At 35.4% G+C, this 25351-nt stretch overlaps 2 long non-coding RNA genes and 1 pseudogene across 4 annotated transcripts; 1 reads left to right on the forward strand and 2 right to left on the reverse strand.

Moving 5' to 3' along the window:
* Positions 1-614: 614 nt before the first annotated feature.
* On the reverse strand, positions 615-24802 carry LOC104106136 (uncharacterized). 3 transcript variants are annotated; one of them, XR_011407739.1, is made up of 9 exons: positions 24689-24802; positions 23400-23531; positions 22853-23154; positions 21720-21770; positions 3135-3425; positions 2953-3053; positions 2497-2684; positions 2359-2408; positions 615-847 (listed from the first exon to the last, which is right to left on the reverse strand). It is a non-coding gene; the product is annotated as an uncharacterized lncRNA (long non-coding RNA). The 3 variants fall into 3 exon arrangements; XR_011407738.1 differs by having other exon boundaries at positions 2359-2684; XR_011407740.1 differs by having other exon boundaries at positions 2359-2684; positions 2953-3050; positions 3131-3425.
* LOC104106134 (protein TOC75-3, chloroplastic-like) lies at positions 8840-10129 on the forward strand (annotated as a pseudogene).
* LOC138891475 (uncharacterized) lies at positions 11644-21713 on the reverse strand. Its single transcript, XR_011407741.1, has 2 exons — positions 12545-21713; positions 11644-12465 (listed from the first exon to the last, which is right to left on the reverse strand). It is a non-coding gene; the product is annotated as an uncharacterized lncRNA (long non-coding RNA).
* Positions 24803-25351: the final 549 nt, after the last annotated feature.

Here is a 25351-nt window from a genome sequence, read left to right on the forward strand (position 1 = left end):
TATTAATTTATTTAATAATTTTGCCTGCTGTTTTTTTTTTTTTTTGTAATATAATAGAAGATATATATTTTATTACTCTTGAAATATTTTTATTTTATATTTTATTCTATTACTCTCAATATTGCTTTCTGAATAAATTATTTTTTATTTTTAAAAGGAAAAACGAAAATTATTTAAAAAAAATAAAGAAATTAACTAACCTAAACCAACCCTCAAACATGGCAACCCTCACCCATGTTTGAGTAGTTAATTTTAGGTAATTAATTTCTTTGTTAATCCTAATAATTAATAATTAATTATTAACTAATTATATCATGTGGCTTTTTTCTAGGCAACCACTTGAATTAATGTGATACCTTTTTCTTTGACTTTTAATAATATATAGATAGATATAGATACTGGCGTTTTTAAACCGTCATAATCTATATACATATTTATTTATTTTAGTAACTTGCAGTTTCATTTTCCCTCTATTGTTTGAATTTAAAATTGAAACTAAATATGCAGATTTCTGCCATTAGAACTAACTTCAACAACTCCACATTGAACCCTATCCATTGAGCCATTATACATCAAACTTTCTAAAAGCTTCACAATAATTTCAACACAAAATATAAAGGATTAAAGAGCCATCATATAAACATCAGTTTCCAAAATTACATCATCAAATGTATCACAGTTTCAACGAACTTTTCAATTACAATACCCAAAAACAAACATTGATGATCTTAATATTGATTACTAGTTGCTTCCATCTCCATCTCCATTGTTACTTTCCCTTGTTACTTCTATCAAAAGATCCTCTATTCTCATTTGGTGAGAGAGCACCACTTCCTAAATCTTGTCCCTGGAAAAAAAAAGAGCAACGTCAGCAATTTCAAAGAAAAAAGTAGTGATATAAGAGATGCACGAAATGACTTAATAAACTCCGCTACAAAGCCATACATCAAATCAGTACAAATCGCCAAAGAAAGGAAGAAGAAGAAGAAGAGAGAAACAACAGGCCAACGTGCATTTGACTTGAGTGAAAAAAGCAGACTCACGAGCTTACTTTGAACAAACTCAGTTAACAATCCAGACATAAGACTACATGGATCAAGCAATTAACATCAACTCCAAAAACATGGTCTATTAGACTAAGGACAAAGCATTGCCAGAAATCAAGTAGGGTAACAAATCTAATGTTTTCTGTAAATACTGCAAGACTGTTTTGGAGAGCACGAAGCGCAAAAAAGCGACGAGGACTCGCCTCACCCGAAGCACGAAGCGAAGCGCACGCTTCACTTAAGCGAAGCACAATTTTAAAATTAAACTAAAATAAGCAATACAAAGATAAACAAAATAATTAAATATGCAATAACTCAACAAAAATAAATATTTAAACAAATGAAGCTTTATTTATAATTATAAAGAAATATAAGCAGGTTTTTCTCTATTAAATATAAATTATATTACATATCAATGTGCTATTAAGTCCAGTGTTGTGAAAAGCGCTCGCTTTGCCTGAAAAGCGATGAACCTGCGCCTCGCTTCGCTTCTCGCTTTAAGCGACGAAGCGCGCGCTTCAAACAACACTGCTGCAATCATATAGACCTGGTCAATCGATAGAAAAATGTTATAAGCTTTATGGTAATCCAAATAATTCTCTACTTCAAATCAGAAAGGTAAAAAGCATACTGCATAGTTCAATCTTTTGAGAATGAAGGGAATGGTATTTCTGAGTCTAATCAATCCAATTATGGGTTTAGTGTTTTTCAACCTAGAAAGTTCAAAATAAGATGATATTCAGTGTCAGTCTGTCATAGGTGTCGCAAGCCTGCCATCTTAAGTCTCTAATATTTTTATAAATGAGACATTACCAAGCTTACTGCATCAAGGAATCCCCCTTCCTTTGATCTTCATAAGTGTGTTATTATTTCTGTCGATGTCGTTTCATCCTATTCTCATACATCAGTAGTTAATGAACTATTTAGTTCGGCAAACTTGGGTAAAACTCAGAAATAGCCACTTTCCGAACTGCGTTTTGAAAAGTAGCCATAGCTTTAATTTTTTTAAGAAATAGCCATATTTAAGAATGGTGCAATCGACAGCGATGTGCTTTCTACTTTCAAAAGGAGAAAATAGAAAAGTTCAGGCCAGAGTCATAAAGTCACGAACACAACAAATAAGAAAGTTTCCAGGCATTTAGTTATTTTTCTCTGGGAATAATAGAAATGAACAGAGACAAACTATGCAGAGTTGCAAAAGCAGTGAAAAGATACGTTTCTGCTGAGACTGAATATATTTCAATATAGGCATACTAAACAAGCTAGATCAAGATGAATTTACTTGTGGAGCAAGAAAACATAGAAAAGTAACCTGTGAAGGAAGATTCGGAAATAGGTGAACAAACTCCTCCGGAATGTTCCCTGTGTTCATTAGATACAAACTAAGTAGTGCATTTACTTGTGCTCTCATAGTAGCCATTTCTTGTTCACACTTTTGATGAGGATTTACCGAAGGTGGAGCACCACACGACCAACTCTTGTCGATGTTTTCTTGAACGCTACAGTAGAAACTACAGCCAAGCCTAACGTTCGAACACGACCGTCGCACTCCGGACCAAAGGCAATACCAACTGCATCATTTGGAGAAATTTCTGCATTACATTCTGGTATTTGACGTCTATGCTCTTCAATTTTCTCCTACATGAAAGATAAAATTAAGCTGGTTACTGCTTGTAAGAGGATCAATTAGAATTGGACATTACTTCAAAATGAAGCCATTAGAATGCCACAAAAGAGGAACAAATAAAGCCACAAGCACGTACACAACAGTGTGCTAAAGGATTTTTTTTTCTTTTAAAAAAGACAGATATGTATTTTGCAGAAAATGGCCATATATTTGCCAGAAATGCCAAAGCAGAATAGAAGAAGCAGTAAAATGGTCATTAGAATTTAGAATAATACTTACTCCGATTTCTCTGGCCTCATCATTCACGTAATTCCCATCTATTTTCCTTTTATGCGTCTCAATCCAAAATTGCCTCAATCGACAGATATCCCCTTTTTCTTCTGAAAATTTTAAAATGTAAAATACAACAACCCAGTGAATTACCACAAGTGGGGTCTGGGGAGTATAGTGTGTACACATACCTTACCCCTACTCCGGAGAGTAGAGAGGAATCAATTATCCAAAGCATGCATCACTAAGCACAATGAATAAAACTACCAAATCATCCCTGAACCTAGCCAAACTCTTAGCACCCCCGGTATGAGGAATCTTTTGTTTTTCTCGATTTAGTTGATTCCTCTTGCAAAGCTCCTACAAGTTAAAAGTAGGGTGAATCTTGCGAACCTTTCTCCACTTTTGGCAGCCAAACCAGTAACGACTTCATCATTGAATCCAAGGTTCAAGACAGCATCCATCATCCCAGGTATAGAAATCTATAAGTAGATCAAGCAAAAATTATCAGAGGAACAAATAGAAATTAAGTAAACTGCATACATTAAGAGGTGAAGTCACTTTTATTTTGTTGCTGACTTTACTTTCCACGAACAATTTCTAGTTCAATCAGATTTGAAGTCTATAGGCTGAAACGTGTATGTCATGTATCAGTGCACATGAGTCAATTTGAAATTCACTCTCTACTTTTCTTTCTTTAACAAATTGAATAAAATAATAATAATGTATCATACAACAATATACAAATTTAAAAACAAATTTCGTATAAATTTTAATACAAATTTCATATATTTACAACAACATACATTCTAAAGATAAATTTCATACAACTAATTGTCACGACCCAAAATCTGCATGTCGTGATGGTGCCTATCTCAATACTAGGCAAGCCGACAATCTCAATAAACCATAATTTCTTTTAAGTTTGAAAACATAATATTTGAATTTCGTAGAAAATCTTGCAAATTACTGACAAAAAAATACATTCCCAAAATCCGGTGTCACTGAGTACATGAGCATCTAAATGATAACAAAGTCTAACTACTAAAACACTGTCTGAAAATATAGAACAATACAAAAACTGAAAGGAAAGAGAGTCAAGGTCTGCGCACGCCAGGCAGCTACGAGCTTCACAGCTAAGTCCAATTACAGTAATTTCCAACATAAGAAAGTAGGCATGCTTGCAAGTTCAACAATTTAGGGCCCAAACAGTAATTTCATATCAGGTTTGACTGAAACAATAGATAATATCTTTCAGAAATTATCCAAAACAGGGATATATGACAACTGTAGTGCAATAAGAATGAAATCAAATGCATCCTCTCAGGACCACAGTCACTCAGCACACAGCACTCAGCAGGTACTCGCGCTCACTGGGGGTGAGTATAGACTCCGGAGGGACTCCTACAGCCCAAGCGTTATAATCCACACGGACAACTCACGCGCACGGACTACTCACGTGCTATAGTAATATCTGGATCCGCACGGACAACTCACGTGCTGCACAGACAACTCACGTGATATAGTATAATATATGGATCCGCATGGACAACTCACATGTTGCACGGACAACTCATGTGCTATAGTATAATATCTCACAATCAGGCCCTCGGCCTCACTCAGTCATAAATCTCTCCAGTCTCTCGGACTCTCAATAATCATGAATTCAGCCCAAACAACAATGATATGATGCATCAATAATGAACAATAGAGACTGAGATAAAATAAACAAGTAAACTGTGACTGAGTACAAAACAACAATTAAGCAGATAGTTCAACATGTACACGACCTCTGTGGGTCCCTACAGTGCCAACACATAATCTAAACATGATTTGTGGTTCAATTTCTCTACTACATAGAGAATGTACAGATAACAACAGATTATTCAACTACACAGTTCCATAGAATTTGACCAAGTCACAATTCCTACAGTGCACGCCCACACACCCGTTACCTAGCATGTGCGTCACCTCAAAACCGATCACATAACACATAATCCGGGGTTTCATACCCTCAGGACCAAATTTAGAACTGTTACTTACCTCAATCCGAGCAATTCTTTATTCTAATAAGCCTTTGCCTCGCGAATCGGCCTCCGGACGCCTCGAATCTAGTCACAATTAATTTGATTCAATCAATTCAAATTATAGGAATTAATTCCATATGAAAATACTAATTTTCCAACAAAATTCGAAATTGCACTCAAAAATCGCCCTCGGAATCCGACAAAAATTACAAACTATGAACGCTCATCCAACCACGAGTCCAACCATACAAATTTCACCAAATTCCGACATCAACTCGATCCTCAAATCTTCAATTAAAGTCTTTGAAGATTTATACCATTTTCAACCCAATCTTTACCCATTTGAACTCAATAATCTGTATGTATAAATAATACTCTTACACCTAAGAATCATACTCTCAATCACCCATCTTTACCCAAACTCGAAATTGAAGACTTAGGGTTAGAAATTCTTATCTCTTTGAATCCCTAGCAAGATCCTTGTGAAATCTTCAAACCTTGAACAAGAATTGATGGACAAATGGCTAGGTCTTCACTTTCTCTCTCTAAGATGCTCTCACCTCTCTCTAAAATATCAGATGAAACCCTTCAAAATAAAGTGTTTTATAAGAATGGAGTCGGGTTTATAAAACTAGAAAAATGAATCCCCGAAACACACTGTGCGGTCGCATATGCGACCACATAATGCTTCTGCGGCCTGCATAATGGGTCGCAAAAAGGCCCTCCGGAACTGGGCAACACTGCTTCGGTCATTATGCGGCCCAAATACCTGTTCTGCGATCGCATAATGCACCGCAAAACTGGTCTACAGTCGCATAATGCGCCGCAAACCTGATCTTCAAACTTGGCCTAACCTGCTTCACTCTGCGGCCATTATGCGGTCCACAGAGTGATTCTGCGGTCGCATAGTGGGCTGCAAAAATGTATTATTTTTTCCCAAAATTTTCCTTTACTCACCAACGCATTGTTCAACCCAAAAAGTCTGAGCCACACGTAAGCCTAGTTCGGCACCACGAAACCTTAATTTCCTTAGCAAAAATTTTCCGGGGTCATTACACATAAGTCAACATCCGGTGAACCTTTTCAATTTAAGTTCTAAATCTTGGAACTAAGTGTTCCAAAACTTCACCGGGCCCGAACCAATTACCCCGGCAAGTCAAATAACAACCGTAAGCACAATTTGAGCAGTAAATGGGGAGACGGGATTGTAATACTCGAAACGACTGGCCGGGTCGTTACACTAATTATATAGTATACAACTTATTTACAACTTATCTACAACTTTCATACATCATTTTTACCCAGTTAAATACATCTACAACATCATACAACTTAAATATAATTTTCATACAATTTTTATACAATATGTCTTCTGTATGTATTTTGTAAAAGATTTGTATATATTTTGTATGTAGTGTGTTCTTCTTCCTCTCTGAAATTTCAATCAAAATTTCCTCTTTTAATACAATTTTGATATATCAACAACTTTATGTAAAAAGATAGTATTTATAATTTTAATACAAATTTTATACAACGATTCATACATTATACAACTATTTTTCAACTTTCATACAACGGTCAAATAAAAAAATATATAACTACAACAGAATACAACTTAAACACAATTTACATACAATTATAATACAACTTTAATACAATTCCGTAAGTATATTGTATGTCATGTGTTCTTCTTCTTATTCGAGTTTCAATCTGAAATTCATCCAAAATCAAGTCTAATTTTCACCAAACACCCTCAAAATTGAGATATAAACTCCCAACAATATTCTCAATTATTTGCAACACCCAATCCAAACAAATAATGATTTTTGAAAACCCAAATTCAAATTCAAAGCTTTTTAATGGCTATCAATGGTGGAGAGTCAAACACCTTCAAAATTTATTGATTGGCAATTTCAATTTGAACACCAATTGTGCAACATAAAAGGAAATTGCTAAGTTAAAACTCTATAGTAAAACGATTGAAATCCATTGATGAATTCCATTAAAATATATACAACATGAAAGGATAAAAAGTAGAGAACATCAAAGTAAGAAAAATTGGGGAAAGAACAGAGAATGAGAGATAGCGAGAGAGAGAGAGAGAGAGAGAGAGAGACGGAGAGAGCGCATGAGAGAGAGAACATGGATGGGAAATAACTGAGATTCCTTATTCAATTCCTAATATAAAGGGGATACTCATTTAAAACTAATTGGTATATAATTGGTAAATTGTATATGGCCATGTAATTAAGTTAAAACTTGACTAGGGAGGGTAATAAAGTTTCATATGTAGTATAGGAAGATAAAAATTCCTTTAATTTGTAGTTCAATTAAATGGACTAGCCCAACAGATATATATTGAATTTAAATAATTAGCCCAATTTACTAGCCACAATATTTGTTGGACTAATGTCTTGAATTTAATATGGTCCAAATTATTTTATGGATTTAAATCCGATAAAATATTAAATACTTACAAATGCCCCCTACTTCAAGACTTGTCGAATATTAATCTTCCAAGACTAGGCTTGACGTACGAGTCAACATAATATGTATATTTGGAGTGGTCGAGACGCAAAATATTTATTTTTTCCAGTTCCATGGGCCTGGTGAGCTGCTGACGCAATTATTTCTTTAATTCAATTTCGCAACATTTGCCATATGAACTTGGTTTGTATTCCTAGAATGTCGTTGTCTTTTTTTAAAAAAAATTTAAGTCTAGTTTTTTTAAAACCATTTGCGCTATAGAATTGGTACCCTAATTCTAGAAAAAAATTAGGGTTTAGGAAATAGCCAGCTATTTCTCCTGGTTCCTATCCCAGTCTTGGGTTTATGAATCGTACTTTCTCAAAGATGAAGGACTCCTCTTTATCTTTGAATTTAATAAAGACGAAAAAGGTTTATCTCCTTTTTTCTTTTTTTTTTTAAGGAGAAAAGAACAGTCCAGTACCTAAACCCATGCACAAGTACGATTGATATAAGATTATGAGAGGAAGATCTTATTATTCTCCTTCATACGAAGTCCTCTTTATTGTTCCATCTTTGTTGATTTTTCTATGACTCTTTATGTACCTCGATTTCTTTTTAGCTATTAGAATTCTTGCTTCACTCATTTGAATTCTAAGGAGATAAACCTTTTATTTCCAAAAGCTAGTACTGATCGGAGAATTCAACGCTTAACTCAATCCCTTTTTTTAAAACGATAGTAATAACTTTATCATCTCCTAGTTTTTAGAGATATAATCAAATCATATTTTTTTAAGAAGACCACAACTATTATACGTCTAAATACAGTAGTACTCCTTCAAACATCTATATAAGAGGATCACCACCAGTCTTGGTTGAAACACACTCAAAACGTAAAAGCAGAGGAGAAAGTTTAAGAACTGCGTCTGTGAGTAATTTCATCCCTTTTTCGTATGAACATATAATCTTCTATCCATGTAGGAAGAATATGTCATGTCAAATCTTACTTTCTTTGAATATGTACTTAAGGCTACATGTGAATTCTTGTCGTGTCAACTTTTTGCTTTTGTCTTTATTAACTTTGTAACAATCGCGTCAAGAAAAATAAATAATCAAGACTACAAAAATTGCGTAACAAATGTAGTATTGGATTTCAATAAATGATGAGTGTTACAATCTCTATAGTATTCCTCTGATTCTTCAAGAATGTAAACTATCTTGATGAGCTTGATTTTGATTTGATTCAAGGGCTTATATAGCTTGATCTTGAATCTCTATCTTGAACTTGATTGAATTATCCGCCACGAACAAGTAATTTGATTTTGAACGCCTTGGTATTTGATTTGCCTTCGTTCTTGATCTTGAACTTGTAGCTTGAGGGCTTGAACTCGTAGCTTGTACAAAAATCTGCAATCTTTGATCCACAATCTCTACTTGCTTCTTGTTCTCACATGGTCATTCAGTTTCAGGATAAGCTGGGAAATGTATGTGAGGGAAACACTCAATATCCGGTTGTTCGGAGATAATTGCCTAGGCCGCTTCGTCAAGGACAAGTTTTCAACATTGAAGCTGAAAAACAGGCTTTGAGAAATATAAATTATCTAGCTCTCTTCTCTAATATTCTCGCCCAGATGAAAGGAATGAGGGAGGGATAATTGTTGAAACTAAGCTCAAGGAATTGGAACAGAAGTCAGCTGAAGTCAGTACTGAATGGAGCATTGTCCCTGGACGTGGATGTCGCCCCACATTGGCTTCAATTCAACCTGGTGGAACTGTTTCCTTTGAGCATCGGAATCTTAAGGGGCTCAATCGGTCAATTCTTGGTTCTGTGACTACCAGTAACTTCCTCAATCCTCAGGATGATCTTGCTTTTAAGTTAGAGTATGTTCATCCGTATTTAGATGGTGTTTACAATTCGCGAAACCGTAGGCTCAAAGCTAGCTGCTTCAACAGCAGGAAGTTGAGTACTGTCTTTACTAGGAGCCCTGGAGTAGATGAAGTCCCTCCTATATGGGTTGATCGAGCTGGACTTAAAGCCAACATTACTGAGTATTTCACTCGTCAGAGTAAATTCACCTATGGACTTGTGATGGAAGAGATAACAACACGCAATGAAAGTGGCCATATTTCTTCTCGTGGACAGAGGGTACTGCCAAGTGATGGAATTAGTGTGGATGGACCTCCCACAACGCTTAGTGAAACTGGCATTGACCTCATGGCATTTTTACAAGCTAACATCACACGAGATAACACCAAATTTATAAATGGGACAATTGTTGGTGAGGGGAATGTCTTCCAGGTTGATCAAGGACTTAGAATTGGCAGTAAGTTTCCATTCTTTAACCGCCACCAGCTGACAATGACCCGATTTTTCCAACTGAAGCAAGTAGAAGAAGGTGTTGGTAAGGCACCACCACCTGTCCTAGTCCTCCATGGCCACTCTGGTGGATGTGTTGGAGATCTTCCCAGCTATGATGCTTTCACACTTGGGGGACCTTATTCAGTAAGGGGCTTACAATATGGGAGAGATAGGTGCAGCTAGAAATATACTGGAGCAGGCTGCTGAGCTGCGGATACCTGAGAGAAACACACATGTTTATGCATTTGCAGAACATGGAAATGATCTTGGGAGTTCAAAAGATGTCAAAGGAAACCCAACAGAGATTTATAGGCAGACCACCGATCTTGCATAAATCCCAAAGTGATATGGATAGTTCTCCAGCAAAGGTAAGCAATGTATTTGTAACAGGGCGCCATGCCTCACAGAAGGCCTACATGATATTTGTATACGGTCATATGTGAAGAGTGAAGCATGTACAACGTCATAAATTCTTGCGCCCTCCAGGGTTAGACGACACCTACTTAAGACGTCTTCTGCCCATTCCCAAGGAACGTAATGATATTCACCATCGAACGACAAATCATAACATCAATAAGTTTTCTTGTTAATAATTCGCCACCCCAGGCATGATAAGGTACTTGCGACATTCCAAGCAAGATGATTTGGGGTGCAAAGCATCCACGTCTTGGCAGGACGACTATTGTATTCAAGTGTCCAATCTGCCAAATAAGGTGGATCCCTCAAAGGTACCCACGAAGCTACAACATATTGGCCGACTAGTGGCCTATCAACTAATAACCTATCTCCATCTTGCTCCCCTTATGGTCTGAAATAACAAGGTATTGTGAATTGGAGGAAAAAAGTCTTGAGTCTTTGAAGTAAACCATATTAGGACGGCAAAAAGAGAGAAAAGTGTTCGAACGCACTTAACTTAGAAAGGTAATATTTATGGTCTTAAATCCATAATATAATATGTCGTATCTCAAGGCTAATCCTACCAAGCATGAAAAAGGCAAAATCTTTGGCTTAGACAGTGTAATGATCTTTGCCTCAGATAAAGTAAAATCTATGGCTTAGACGGTGTAATGGTCTATGCTTCAGATAAAGTGAAGACAAATCTTCAAACAAAATAAAGTCTTCAGCTTAGACGGTGTAATGGTATTCGCTTCAAACAAAATAAAGTATTTAGATTAGATGGTGTAAGGGTCTTCGCTTCATACAAAAATAAAATCTTCAGCTCAGACGGTGTAAGGGTTGATGCAATTAACACACTCACCCATTTCGAATTACGGTATGACTTGATTCTCTTCACCGAGGTACGTAGGCAGCTTAGAGTTTTATTCTAAGTTCAGTCATATGAGTTCAAAAAATACACTTGAAAATTAGGTGTATATGTTTGAACTCACTGTCTTATCTTGATGGCTAAATGGGGGCAAGCCCTCCATGTCAAATTGAGATCCCTAATGAAATGTTTGTAGTTTTTATGGTAAGAGGCTAAATATTCAAGTTGAAGTCTCCAATTCTAAGTCAAGTTGATTTTATTAAGTCTGTTACATCATCAATTTGAAGTATTCAAGCCCGCTAGGTCTTAAAGTTGCAGTCTTCAAGTCCGTCAAGTCTTCAAATCCACAAAATATTAAAAGAAAGAGCTCACTTGTTATGAACTTGTAATGACTTGATCCTCTTCACTGAGGTACATAGGCAGCTTAGAGTTCTTATTCTAAGTGCAGTCACCTTAATAGAAAGAAAAATGAGGTTATTCTTTAGAATACGTGGATAAACTACCAAGTCCTGATCGTTGAAGTGCATAAATTTTTTTAAAAAAAAAGCAAGAACAAAAGGGAACATTAATGAGAATGCGTAATATAAAGTGAAACGAAAGAAGTTTTATTGTTGATGAGAACATATACCAAACAATCAAATGCAAGAAGAAAGGGAAAAACAAATAAAACAGTGTTTATAGCCTAATCTAAACACAGCTTGTAGTTGGCCAAATCCTTGAGCATAGCTTCCAAGTATTTCTTTTTCTTCTCCAAATCGGCCAAGTCATCAGCAGTCAACAAGGCAACATTGCAGCATGCGTCATACTCCTTTCTAGGAGTTGAGGCTCCTAACTTGGCTTCTTCAACTTCTTTCTCAGCAACTTCTAGAAGGGCTTCTAAGTTGTTCTCTTTTTCATGGAGCTTCTCTATCTTCTTTTTTACTGTAACTAGGGACTAACGGATAGATGACACTTCTCTAGCCTTCTCTTCTTCTTCAATCAAGGCATTTTTAAGGTGTACCTCAACTTCTGATATTGCAGTCTCCTCAACCTTTCTCAGATAAAGCAGATCGTGTCTTGTCATATGAAGCAGCAAACTCAAAAAGGGACTCCAGTAAGTTTCTCAAAGGGAAAATATCCATATCATCCACATCCATTGCCTCAAGGATCACTTTAGTATTCTCTTCTAGCTCAGAGACCTTGTCTGCGTCACTACCTTTCAACCTACGTTGGATCGAAGTCCAAAGCTTCAAGATAAACTCATTTCGAATATCAGAGCCCAACTTTGCCCTAATTCCATCACGAGAAATAGAAGTTGCATCTTGATCTGCCTTAGCTGTGGAAGATGATTTATGCGGGTCCGGTCCTGCTATAGACTCACCATTATCTTGTGGCCTTCCTCGTTGCAACGCTCAAATGTTATTTGGCTGCAAAACAAATGTAAGAAAATTTTAGCAAAGTCATTTGGCCGGGGTTCAAAAATGAAAAGTTTACGTTTTCTTTTACCTTCTCATTATAAGCTGGTAGTGTTAGCTCTGGACCTCTACAACTCATGGGTTAGGTCTTTTCTTTTTCCAATATTGATCTCCTTTGCTGCTATCACTCTCCTCTTAGGATAGTCGCTCGTTAGAGGCATCAACAACTACATCTAATGGAATGAGACTTTTGTCAACTGGAGCATGGATCTTTTCTCTTTGAACTTCTTTGTGTAGCTGAGGTTCATTGCCGGTGCGCGTCTCAACTACCTTAGACTTTAAAGCAGGAAGCTTATCAATCACTAGGACATCCTTGTTGCGCTCTTGAAGAGTATTTGTGATTGGCTCAACAGTATTCATCAAAAATTGTAAGTGGTCTTCAAGAAAGCTTCAATGCGCCCTTGCCCACCAAGATTTATAGCTAGACGATGTAAACTTCTTCATGTTGGACCCAAAAGGAGGAAATACTGCCCTTGACTTGGATCTAATCAACACACAAATTCGTGCAAGTCTTAACCCTTCTTCTAATGAGGCCTTACGAAAATCCCGCTTCAAGCGACCAAGGGTATCTTGATAAAAACCAAATTGGCAGCTAAATCGGTGAGAGCTATAAGGTTTAATAATAAAGTCGACTCCATCCCTCAAAGGAAGATAATTCGAGCGAATACTCATAAAGAAATTTAACTCGAACTCGTCTGCCTTACCATCATCATAGTAGTAGTACGGATCAGATCTGCGGGGCATCGTCGAAGTCCAATTGATATTTTCTCCATTATGGATACGCTTCCTTGCTTCCTCTTTTCCGAAATATCTAGCAACACCTTCACTAGAACATGCGGCCATAAGAGGAACAATTGGCCCCTTTGCATACGGGAAATGAGTCTTAAAGTAATGGACTAACCAACCATACACATAATGGGCTGGAAAGTAAGCTTAACAAAGATCAAGCAACAGGCACTTTGAAATCGCGTTTAAATCCTTATACATGCTAGCTAAGACCGGGATCGCGAGTCTAAATCGTCGTTTACACGCCAGAAGACATGCAATCTTAAAGGTCCCAGGACAAATGAAGACGCCTTCTTTTGAAGGGAGCACAAAAATACATAACCAACAAGATAGAAAAGCGGCCACGTATGTCTCGTCTTTCTTGTTACCTATAACTCCTAGCTTATAGAATAAGGCTTCTTTAACAGTCAACCAATTAACTGCATGACCTCAGTAGGATTGTGCGTCGATTTCAAACGAGCAGACTTCTTTTCTCTCCTTAATGGAGGTTGAGTGTACTTCATTGTCTTTCTGCACCAAAACTCTACCCATTTTTTCACAAAAACCTTTGGGTCATTGCCAGTTCCCTCTCGGAGCCGATGGAAGGCATCAAACAAATGCTCATAAATCTGGGGAAGAAACCTTCTCCCCTCGACATACGTGTATGTAAGTTCTTCAACATTTGGCATAACTTTCTCGTAAGGAGATTCTGCTATAGGCAGATCACCGACCTTTCATAAATCCCAAAGTGATATGGATAGTTCTCCAGCAGAGGTAAGCAACGTATTTGTAACAGGGCACCATGCCTCACAGAAGGCCTGCATGATATTTGTATTACGGTCATATGTGAAGAGTGAAGCATATACAGCGTCATAAGCCCTCCAGGGTTAGACGACACCTATATAAGACATCTTCTGCCCATTCCCAGCAGCCAGGAACGTAATGACATTCCCCGCCAAACGGTAAATCATCAACCCAAAATGTTTCCTTTTAATAATTCACCCCAGACATGGCAAGGTACTCGCGACATTACAAGCATGATGATTAGGGGTGCAAATCATCCACGTCTTGGGAGGACGACTATTGTATTCAAGTGTCCGGTCTGCCAAATAAGGTGCATCCTTCAAAGGTACCCACGAAATTGTAGCATATTGGCCGACTAGTGGCCTATCAACTAATAACCTCGTCTCAACCTTGCTCCCCTTTATGGTCTGAAATAACAAGGTATTGTGAATTGGAGGAAGAAAGTCTTGAGTCTTTGAAGTAAACCATGTTTAGACTACAAAAAGAGAGAAATGTGTTCGTTACCACTTAACTTAGAAAGGTAATATTTATGATCTTAAATCCATAATATAATATGTCCTATCTCGAGACTAATCCTACCAAGCATGAAAAGGCAAAATCTTTGACTTAAACGGTGTAATGATCTTTGCCTCAGATAAAGTAAAATCTATGGCTTAGACGGTGTAATGGTCTATGCTTCAGATAAAGTAAAGACAAATTTCAAACAAAATAAAGTTTTTAGCTTAGACGGTATAATGGTTTTTGCTTCAGACAAAAATAAAGTATTTATCTCAAACGGTGTAATGGCCTTCGCTTCAGATAAAGTAAAGTCAAATCATCAAACAAAATGAAATCTTCAACTCACACAGTGTAAGGGTCTTCGCTTCAGACAAAATAAAGTCTTTAGCTTAGACGGTGTAATGGTTTTCGCTTCAGACAAAGTAAAAGTTTTGGCTCAGATGGTGTAATGGTCTTCGCCTCATATAAAGTAAAGTTTTGGTTTAGACGATGTAATCGCCTTCGCCGAAAAAAGAAAATCTTCTACTTGAGACGGGGTAAATTTTAAGCACTTCATATTGTTGCTTTATCAAAACTCCGGGGAAAAAAGAAGAAGAAAAATATAGAATAATTTCAAAGATTGTGAAGGAGATGAGTTATTGGTTAAAAAGTCTAAACAACTCAAGTCTCCTTAGTTCCTGAAACTATATTCTATTCTTGTTGCCTGCAACAAACCAAAAGTCTAGTAAATTAATTGGTTTGTTTGGTGATTGATAGATGTAGTTTGCACCAATTCAAATCAAATAATTAAAAAATATTACCGAAAAGAAGTACATAAACCTGTCGGAGTATAAAAAGAGAAAAAGAGAAAAAATATTTACATGCTCTAATTGATTTTAAACGTTTAAGGAGGAACTCAAGAAATTCCCAAAGACATGTCAAATTGGTTTTTAAAATACTATGAGAATATTAAAGCCAAACAAATACTCAATGGAGAAAAAAAGACGCAATTCAAGTCCAGCGAAAAAAATTCTTGGTCATGTAATGAGAATTTTGAAGTGTGCACAAAAAAATGATAAAAGGATATTAAAGTTATTATGAAGTTCTGTTACTTGATGTAAATAAAGGTGAAGTACCACACTAAAAATTTATTTACATCACATGTTCCCAAGAGAAATGCCTTTAAAAATGGTCTATCATCTACTGAATCACATTTTAAAGATGTATATTCTCAAGAAGGCATAAACTTTTTCTCTTAAGCATAAAAAGAAGAGAAGATTCAAATCCAAACATCAAAATCATGTCAGGAGAAAAAGATATCATGAATGACATTTACATGGAAATTTCTGCTGGCTTTTTTCTTTCAAGATAGAGTTTGTGACTAAAATATTGTCAAAATTAATGGGTTGATGATAAGGCACATGATAAAAGACACAAAATTCAAGACCTTTTCACATGATATCATCAAAGTAAATCACTTTATGTGACGATACAAAAGCAACTTTATATTGTACTTGCTGAAAATGACATAAAGCAAAAAAGAGTTGGCATTGACTTATTCTGCAACTTGAAGTGGAAAAAAATACATCGAAAAAAAAATTATATAAGCCATTGAAAGCTACCAAGTCAGAAAACATTTTCTATGAAATTGGTATGTTCACGTGGGTTGTTGCAAAAAGGTGTGTCAAGAAAAATGAATAAAGACAAAAGCAAAAAGTTTACATGACAAGAATTCACATGTAGCCTACGTACATACACTATTCAAAAAAATCTTAGGTGTTTTTACCTGAGATTTCCTGATTTGATCATATATTTGTTCTATACTTGTTAGTTATGATACTTATTGAGTACATGGGATCGGTTGTACTCATAATACAGTTCTGCACCATGCGGGCAGATCTTGGAGCTGATGTTGTTGTGAATGGCGAGAGCTGGCATTGAAGATGTACCCGCGTTCCAGTTTTCGCTACCACTAGTTCTTGGTAGTTCTAGATTTGAGATTTTGTTCATGTACATTTCAAACAGATGTTGTATCATTTTTCATTTCAGTTTGTAAATCTAAGTCTTAGTGGCTCATGACTTGTACTAGGGCTGGGCAGATATTGTGTATAACCGATAGCCCGAACCGATAAAATGCTATTGGGTTATCGGTATCGGGTTATTGGGTAAATAGTTCGATAACAATTTAATGTTATTTGACTATTGGGTAATCGGTTGGAGTCCCAGTTTGCCCAATTTTATTAACGGTTTAACAGATAGCCCAATAAGCTTTAACAAAATTATAATTTTACCCACTAAATATATAAAACCACCTTATGGTTTCATTCTCTCAATTCTCTCGGTAGTTACTCTTATCTTCTGACCTTAATCCTTAGAGTAAGTTTTAAACTTTTTGAATTTCTCATTTTAATTTTTCAGTTAAGATTTTTAGTTTTAAACTTTAAAGAATTAATTGTTCAGATTTTTAGTTTTTCTATTTGTTTCTTTTGTTGCACGGATTCTTTAGTATTTACAAAATTAGGATTTTATTATTTTTTGTGAATTATGCCCGCCCGCAGTGAGATAGTTAAGATTAGATTATTGAATGTCTTATCCCTTACTCCTATTAAGTATTAACTTATAACTTTGAAAATTGAGATCATTCATTGGGATTTTCAAATGCAAAGAAAGCTTTGTTTTATACGTTGAAATTCAATCCCTCTTTTCTTAAGAGCAAAAATTCAATTCCTTTCTCTTAATAGTATGATCACAATTTCTATAGTAAAAACATGATTTTTTTATTCTTATCTGGTAAACCGATAAGGATCGATAACCGACTAACCAATACCCGATAACCGATATCTTATCGGTTCGGTTATCTGTTTAGTATATTTATAAACCGATAACCGATATGACGAACCGATAACATTCAAAACCGAACTGAACCGACTGATGCCCACCCCTAACTTGTACTAACAATCCTTGGGGAGTTGTATAAAGATTCAATTATTTCACTTTTGACTCTTAATTTTATTATTAAACTGTGTTCACTTTTATTTGGCTTACCTAGCATGGGTTGAGTTAAGTGTCATCACGACTAGTTGGATTTTCCCATGCACAAGTACGATTCATATAAGATTCTGAGAGGAAGATCTTATTATTCTCCTTCATAAGAAGTCCTCTTTATCGTTCCATTTCTGTTGATTTGTCCTTGACTCTTTATGCACCTGGACTTTTTTTAGCTATTAGAATTCTTGCTTCACTCATTTGAATTCTAAGAAGATAAACCTTTTACTACCAAAAGCTAGTACTAATTGGAGAATTCAAACGTTTAACTCAAATCATTTTTTTAGAAGGATAGTAATAACTTTATCATCTCCTAATTTTTAGAGATATGATCGAATCATATTTGTTTGAGAAGACCACAGCTATTATACGTCTAAATAAAGTAGGAGTACTCCTTCAAACATCTATATAAGAGGGTCACCACCAGTCTTGGTTGAAGCATACTCAAAACGCAAAAGCAATGGAGAGAGTTTAAAAATTGCGCCTTCGATTAATTTCATCCCTTTTTCGTATGAACATATAAGCTTCTATCCATATAGGAATAATATGTCATGTCAAATCTTACTTTCTTTGAATAGTGTATGTACTTAAGGCTACACGTGGATTCTTGTCATGTCAACTTTTTGTTTTTGTCTTTATTCATTTTTCTTGACACACCATTTTGCAACAACCCACGTGAACATACCAATTTCATAGAAAAGGTTTTTTGACTTGGTAGCTTTCAATGGCTTAGATAAATTTTTTTCGATGCTTTTTTTTTCACTTCAAGTTGCAGAATAAGTCAATGCCAACTCTTTTTTGCTTTATGTCATTTTCAGCAAGTACAATATAAAGTTGCTTTTGTATCATCACATGAAGTGATATACTTTGATGACATCGGGTGAAAAGATCTTGAATTTTGTGTCATTTATCATATGCCGTACCATCAACCCATTAATTTTGACAATATTTTAGTCTCAAACTCTATCTTGAAAAGAAAACGCAGAAATGTCCATGTAAATGTCATTCACGATATCTTTTTCTCTTGACATGCTTTAAAGTGTGGATTAGAATCATATCTTCGTTTTCTCTTTACTTAAGAGAAAAAGTTTATGCCTTCTTGAGAATATACATCTTTATAATTTGATCAAGTAAATGATAGACCATTTTTTAAAGTATTTCCCTTGGGAACATGTGATGTAAATAATTTTTTAGTGTGATACTTCACCTTTATTTACATCAAGTAGCAAAACTTCATGATAATTTTAATATCCTTTTATCATTTTTTTTTTGTGCACACTTCAAAATTCTCATCACATGACCAAGAATTTTTTTCACTGGACTTGTATAGTCTTTTTTTGTCCATTGAGTATTTGTTTGGCTTTAATATTCTCATATTATTTTTTTCCCCCGAAACATTTGTGAACTATGTTAGCTCTTTGTATCTAAGTTAGCATATATGTAGTAAGCTAACATGTGGTCTTTTTTTGCTTTTTGAAGCTTCTATGCTTCTGCTTCTTGTAATATTTTGCATCTTCTTGATGACATCAATGAAGCCAATTATTTCATCAAAAAACAATATTCTCATAGTATTTTAAAAGCCAACTTGACATGTCTTTGAGAATTTCTTGAGTTCCTTCTTAAGCGATTAAAATCAATTAGAGCATGTAAATATTATTTTTTTCTCTTTTTCTCTTTTTATACTCTCCCACATGTTCTATACTTCTTTTCTGCAATTCTTTTCTTTAATTATTTGATTTGAATTGGTGCAAACCACATCTATCATTCACCAAGCAAACCAAATAATTTACTAGACTTTTGGTTCGTTGCAGGCAACAAGAATAGAATATACTTTTAGGAATTAAGGAGACTTGAGTTATTTAGACTTTTTAACAGGTAACTCATCTCCTTCACCATCATTGAAATTATTCTATATTTTTCTTCTTCTTTTTTTCCAAAGTTTTGATAAAACAAAAATATGAAGTGCTTAAAATTTACCCCGTCTCAAGTAGAAGACTTTCTTTTTTTGGCGAAGGCGATTACACCGTCTAAACCAAAACTTTACTTTATCTGAGGCGAAGACTATTACACCATCTGAGCCAAAACTTTCACTTTATCTGAAGCGAAGACCATTACACAGTCTAAGTTAAAGACTTTATTTTGTCTGAAGTGAAGACCCTTACACCGTCTAACACGAAGACTTCATTTTGTTTAAAGATTTTGACTTTACTCTATCTGATGCGACGGCCATTACACCGTCTAAGCTAAAGACTTTATTTTGTCTGAAGCGAAAACTCTTACACCGTCTAAGCTGAAGACTTCATTTTGTTTGAAGATTTGACTTTACTCTATCTGATGTGAAGGCCATTACACCGTCTGAGCAAAAGATTTTATTTTTGTCTGAAGCGAAGACCCTTACACCGTCTAAGCTAAATACTTTATTTTGTCTTAAGCGAATACCATTACACCGTCTAAGCTAAAGACTTTATTTTGGTTGAAGATTTGTCTTCACTTTATTTGAAGCATAGACCATTACACCGTCTAAGCCATAGATTTTACTTTATCTGAGGCAAAGATCATTACACCGTCTAAGTCAAAGATTTTGCCTTTTTCATGCTTGGTAGGATTAGTCTTAAGATAGGACATATTATATTATGGATTTAAGACCATAAATATTACCTTTCTAAGTTAATTGCTAACGAACATGTTTCTCTTTTTGCAGTCTAAACATGGTTTACTTCAAAGACTCAAGACTTTCTTCCTCCAATTCACAATACCTTGTTATTTCGGACCATAAGGTGAGCAAGGTGGAGACGAGATTATTAGTTGATAGGCCACTAGTCGGCCAATATGCTGCAGCTTCGTGGGTACCTTTGAGGGATCCACCTTATTTGGCAGACTGGACACTTGAATACAATAGTCGTCCTCCCAAGACGTAGATGCTTTGCACCCCTAATCATCATGCTTGGAATGTCGCGAGTGCCTTGCCAAGCCTGGGGCCGCGAATTATTAATAAGGAAACTCATTGGGGTGATGATTCACCGTTTGGCGGTCAATGTCATTACAATCCTGGCTATTGGGAATGGGCAGAAGATGTCTTAAGTAGGTGTCGTCTAACCCTGGAGGGCGTAAGAATTTATGACGTTGTATATGCTTCACTCTTCACATATGACCATAATACAAATATCATGTAGGCCTTCTGTGAGGCATGGTGCCCTGTGACAAATACATTCCTTACCTCTACGGGAGAACTATCCATATCACTTTGGGATTTATGCAAAAATGGTGGTCTGCTTATAGCAGGTTCTCCTTACGAGGAAGTTGTGCCAAATATATTGAACTTACAGGCACGTATGACAAGGGAAGAAGGTTTCTTCACCAGACTTGTGAGCATTTGTTTGATGCCTTCCATCGGCTCCGAGAGGGAAGTGGCAATGACCCAAAGGTTTCTGTGAAAAAATGGGTAGAGTTTTGGTGCATAAAGACAATGAAATACACCCAACCTCCATTAACGAAAGAAAAGAAGTCTACTCATTTGAAATCGACTGACAATCCTACTGGGTCATAGAGGAAGCAGTTAATTCGTCGACGGTTGAAGAAGCCTTATTCCATAAGCTAGGAGTTATAGGTGACAAGAAGTAGTAAAGAGCAAGCATAAGAACTCACAATCAAATATAAAGAAAGTTAAAACTCAAAAGAAAAAAGAGAATGAGAGTCAACAATGAGTTAAATCTTCAAGGTGTCAAGGACTCCAACAAATTAATTTACAATGGCAAATAAAGAATCAATGTACAATACTCAAATGTTCTTTGATGACTTGGAGAAAATAGGACTTTATTGGAGACTTGGTAGAGATGAAGAGAGTCTCAGATTAGCTACGAAGAACTTCAAAGCAAGGAGAAGGAATTGGTGGTGCAAACATATAGTTGAGTAGAGGCGTGAAATATTTAACAAGCACTTGTTTCTTTGGCGAGGAGAAAGGGTAAAATTCATAGCTAGCAAGCTTAATTACTTTGGCAGCATCACCAATTAAAGGAAACAATATTTTGTACAAGGAGACAGAACAATTAAAAACAATAATCAGCCAAAAAAAAGTATTCACTTATGGAAATCAAAACTAAGCAGAAAGAGCTTGCCTCATTTGCTTGCGTTGTGGTGTCAAACCCCTACCGCGTGCAACCAAATGTCTGCAAAAACTAGAATCGTATTAACAAAAAGCCAATCAATCAGCAGAAAAAAGGTGTTGACAAACAAAATCAACCCACCGGAAAGTTATAACTTGCAATCTTGTTGAAACAAAAACCCTTAGCAGCGATGGAAATCAAATGATATGCTCAAAGACGGGAAGCGATAGGCAAAATGCATTTGCCCTAACGTTATATATTTTGTTCAACTACTAGTAGGCCACGACCCATATTCAGTAATTAAACTATCCAACAATATCCTAGTCTTGGATCCACCTTCTAGTTGATACTATTTGTTATGGTCTGATTATTTTTCCATTGGCCCAACCCACTAACCTGTTTCACCTTAGTCGGGCCATATAATATAAGTCTAAGTATTATATATAACAACAGCAGCAGCAAACCTAATGATATCTCATTAGTGGAGTCTGGGGAGAGTGAGATATGTTGTTCCTATAGAAACTCGGCTAACAATAGAATCAATAAAATAGACGAAATAAAATAGTAAAACTAATAAAAGACTACATATAGGATAATAATTTCGTCTGGTTCCTTCCATCATTATGCATATATAAGTCTATTTTATATCTTTTCTTCCTATATGTAGTCTGTGTAGCTAGGTACTTCCTCTGTTTCAATTTAGATGACACACTTTCCTTATTAGTCTGTTCCAAAAAGAATGACACATTTCTACAATTGGAAATAATTCAACTTTAAACTCTTTATTTTACCCATTTTACCCTTAATGAGAAACTTTTATAACCTTACAAATATCGTGGCCCCACAAAGCTTTACCCCTTAAGCTTTTAAGACCACAAGTTTCAAAAGTTATCTTTTTTTCTTAAATTTCGTGCCGAGTCAAACTACCTCATCTAAATTGAAACGGAGGGAGTAATCTTTTTTTAAAATATGTATGTATACTATGTATTGACACCCCTCAACTTCTTGTTGAGTTTATTTCTTTATATTTTGACCCCCCATAATGAAAATCCTGGCTCCGCCACTACCTGCAGATACTAGTCATTTTCACAGAATTCTTGCATTCAACGATTTTGTTGTCATTAACAGTAAGAAAGTGGTATTACTCTGAAGTTGAAAGTGAAATACGTATAACGTCGACAAGCCAATCACGATGGGGGGTTTCATCTTTCATCATTTGCTTTACGGTTAGTTGGAACGGCATGCTGAGAAGAAACTCCATCAGATGATGAAGAGGGAACGACAAACTGAGAAGAGACTTCTTCAGATGGTGAAGATGGAATATCATGCTGAGAAGAGATTCTATCAGATGACGTTGATGGACTAGTAGATGATGAAGCCTGTGACTGCACTGAAGCCTCTGTGACTGATTTGAAGAGATTCTTTACTCGGTTTTGCTTCGGCATCTCTACATACATGAAATAGATTGAGTGAAATAACGAAAAACGTAATTTTTTGGGATAGGTTCAAGAAGAAGAAGAAGCAACTAATACTAAAAAGGAAGCTGAAAACTAGGGGGGAAACAGAATCAATATGCAAAAAATCTGGGAAGAAGCAACAGTACAGGAAGAAAGAAAAGGAGAAGAAGAATATTGGTAGAGTATTTTGACCAAGTTGTGGATATTTTCTAACTTCGCCTCAATTCAAGCTTACCAAAGAACTGTAAGTATCTTTTAGTTTCGACGGTCCATCGCTTTAGCTTCACTTCATCGCTTTAACTTCGCTTTGTCGCTTTAACTTTGCTCCGTCACTTCGCCGCTTCAACTTCAGTCAAACCAGAGTACACTGCAGTGCACCAGAAAGAGTAATTATAAAGTTCATGCTTTTTTAAGGCTATTATCTGATATAAAATATGTTCTGTCACAACTTCTTTATCTTTCCCAATATGTAGGGCTATCAAATGTGAGCACATTCTAAACAAGCAATTATTGTAGCTTGGAAAGAGCTTATAATCCAAATGAAAGTGTCCAAAATGACAAATTTACAGTCTTCTACTACCGTCTTGCACAGAGTAACACTAATTGCATGGTAATGGAAAACTGTATTACCGCTTAAATAATATTATTGTTCTATATATTTAGTCAATTTCCAATAGAGCATCCAGTATTCCTAGATCATATGTAGACCTTAAAAAACATATACATATCGAATTTGTACATGGTGTCGACCGTTCATTTATAGTACTCCAATAATCTATGAAGTTTGAACAATTTCAATGTAAATTTTAGGAAAATTGTAAATCTCATACAATATAGTTCAGGGATAGAAGTATGCAGTTGATCTTTGTTAACTGTAGTGTTTCATTCATGTTACCAAGACCCAAAAAATATCAAAAAGTAGTTTCTATAGCAACACAGAAGCGGTGACAATTAACAAAGTGGAAATCGACGACTTGAGTTTGACTAGCTATAGCGAAAAATCACAGACATGTGAAACATATAGCAGTCGATTGTTTTAAATCCCCAAAACCCTAATTCTCTTTTCAATTTCGAGTCATTCTGAGACGAAATCAATGTCACGCAATCTCAAACGTAGAATATAAGACAATATGAAACCTTTAATCGTAGCGAAGTGAAAATCAATTAAATAGCGAATCAATGTCTCGCAATCTAAACTTGCATTCACCGAATGGAGATTAAATTGAGCCCTAAAACTTCAATTTTAACTTCAAAATTACACAAGAGCTAAATAACAACAAAAACTAAAAGACATGGAAATAATAGAGAACAAGGCAAAGAAGCGAAAACAGAGACATGCAAGGTAAAAAGAGATAATCACATAAGCAAAAATACTCACACACCTACACATAATTAGATTCGAAGAAGATCATCGAACACAATGGAGAAGAGATAGTCAAATCAGAACAAACACTAAAATCAAAAAGCAAATTCAAAAATGAAATAGCAAAGAGAGTGAAGAAGGAGAAGAGAAAAAAGTTTTACCTCTTAGCGTTTAGATTTAGCCTAAGGTTTGCTAGTCGCTGGAGATTTCAGAACAGTGAAGAAGGAAAAGAGAAAAAACCCCAAGTTCTGATTTAACAAGTAGCTAGTGAAAAGTGTTTTTTTATTTTTTTCCAAAACAGTACTTTCTTTTCAAAAACGTGCTTTTTTTTTCTCAGCTTACGTGTTTGGCCAAGGCTTTCTTAGGAAACCGGGATAGGGCAGGACTGTTTTTGGAAAGAAGCAAAATAATTTTGAATATAGTATATACCAAAATAACCTCAGTTATTTTAAACTTAATACTTAAAATTAAAGATTATATTATTGAGAACTCTCCTAATATATAAATATATTTAATGATTTTTTGATATATTTAAATCACCTTGAAAGAATTAAAATATTTTTTAATTTTATTTTTATGTTTTATTTAAATAAAATGAAAAAAAATTAATTATAATCTCAATAATAAATATTTGAGATTACTTATTTTATTTATATAATATTAACTGTTAAGTAAATCTCTCTATTTCCTTATTCGTAATTTGATATTTAAAATTACTTTTTAAAAAGTTTGGTCAAATACAAATTATTGTTCAAATGTGTTTTTTAGATTGATTAGCCAAACACAAACTGTTTTTTCTCCAAAAGTACTAAAAAGTACTTCTT

Source organism: Nicotiana tomentosiformis, chromosome 5 (assembly GCF_000390325.3).
Source record: "Nicotiana tomentosiformis chromosome 5, ASM39032v3, whole genome shotgun sequence".
Taxonomy (NCBI): Eukaryota; Viridiplantae; Streptophyta; class Magnoliopsida; order Solanales; family Solanaceae; genus Nicotiana; species Nicotiana tomentosiformis.